Source organism: Amphimedon queenslandica, unplaced genomic scaffold (assembly GCF_000090795.2).
Source record: "Amphimedon queenslandica unplaced genomic scaffold, v1.1 AMPQUscaffold_1715_Cont26278, whole genome shotgun sequence".
NCBI lineage: Eukaryota > Metazoa > Porifera > Demospongiae > Haplosclerida > Niphatidae > Amphimedon > Amphimedon queenslandica.
In genome coordinates this window covers 1-1,207 of record NW_003557945.1, presented here as the reverse complement: position 1 = coordinate 1,207, position 1,207 = coordinate 1, and the positions used below count along the sequence as shown (strand labels likewise).

General features: G+C 33.1%; 2 long non-coding RNA genes across 3 annotated transcripts; both read right to left on the bottom strand.

Annotated features, from left to right (window-relative positions):
- Nucleotide 1: 1 nt before the first annotated feature.
- LOC109593394 (uncharacterized) lies at nucleotides 2-176 on the bottom strand. The gene is made up of 2 exons (XR_002190932.1): nucleotides 141-176; nucleotides 2-87 (listed from the first exon to the last, which is right to left on the bottom strand). It is a non-coding gene; the product is annotated as an uncharacterized LOC109593394 (long non-coding RNA).
- A 71-nt stretch (nucleotides 177-247) lies between these two features.
- LOC109593393 (uncharacterized) lies at nucleotides 248-1,201 on the bottom strand. Of its 2 annotated transcripts, none has more exons than XR_002190931.1 (5): nucleotides 977-1,201; nucleotides 605-688; nucleotides 476-550; nucleotides 321-419; nucleotides 248-257 (listed from the first exon to the last, which is right to left on the bottom strand). It is a non-coding gene; the product is annotated as an uncharacterized LOC109593393 (long non-coding RNA). The 2 variants fall into 2 exon arrangements; XR_002190930.1 differs by having other exon boundaries at nucleotides 257-266.
- Nucleotides 1,202-1,207: the final 6 nt, after the last annotated feature.

The following is a 1,207-nucleotide window of genomic DNA, read 5'->3' as shown; positions in this document are numbered from 1 at the left end:
CCCAATTAATTAGTTGAGGTTTCTCTCCTTGAACTAGAAACAGCTTCTTCTCTGCTACCTGTACATCACTAAGACAGTCCAAATTATCTATCAGTAGTAAAAAGACACACAGTCAGTCAGTCAGTCAATAATACTCTTACCCATTGAAGGGATCAGGTAATTAAATTGTAGTCCAATGGAACTAGTCTCTTTGATAGGTTGCTTGAGGACCCTCTCTTGTCTTTCCTTCACTAGTTTGGCTATGTACAACTCCTTTTCTTTAAGGTCTATAAATTAATAGAATATTAATAATTATTATTGATTGATGATGATACACTAACCAGTAATGATCTGTTTCTCATTCTGTGATTGTTCCTCTACTTGTGATGTCAGTTTGGCTATAACTTTGTCTTTTTCAGAAATGAGATTTTGATTGTCGTCTACACAGTAAACATATTCTCTCATCTAATACATGCTGTGTGTATAGTTAACTAACCAATAATGATCTGTTTCTCCTTGAGATATTCTTCTTCCATATCAGCTACTTTGAGTTTCAGTTTCTCATAACCTTCTACATCAATAGAATATTCTCTTATCTAATATTATGTACTGATGATACACTAACCAGTAATAATCTGTTTCTTCTCCTCTACTTGTGTCTTCTCTTCCAATATTTCAGAAACTTTAACTTTGAGCTTCTCATTATATTCTATTAATATCAATAAATATACAAAAATAGAAAATAAAATGATATTTGTAGCTTAAACAAATTTGCACTGCATGTACAGTAGCCCATAAATACATGTACTATGATTATTGCTAATGATACCAATATGGTAAGCAGAGCTCACTCTACATCAATCTCATTATTTCTAATGCATGGACAATTTGACCTATATTGAGTACAGGATACTATTTCCAAACCCAACATTCTCTAATCCACTAGTATCATAATGTAAACAATGTACACATAAACAACAGTACAACACAATAGCACCTTATTCAAGAGTTGATTTATCCTTTTCTGCTTGCTCAAGGAGAGTGGTAGCATCATCAAGTTGCTGACTAAGTGTTGTCTTTTCTTGAAGAAACTGTTGCTGCTCTTTGTCTCGATCTTGCTGTATCTGCTCCTTCTCTTTTATTTCTTTTTGAAGCTGTTCCTGATAGCGGAATTCCTTCTCTTTTTGTAATTGCAGATGATCTTGAAATATATGCACCTGTTTTTCAA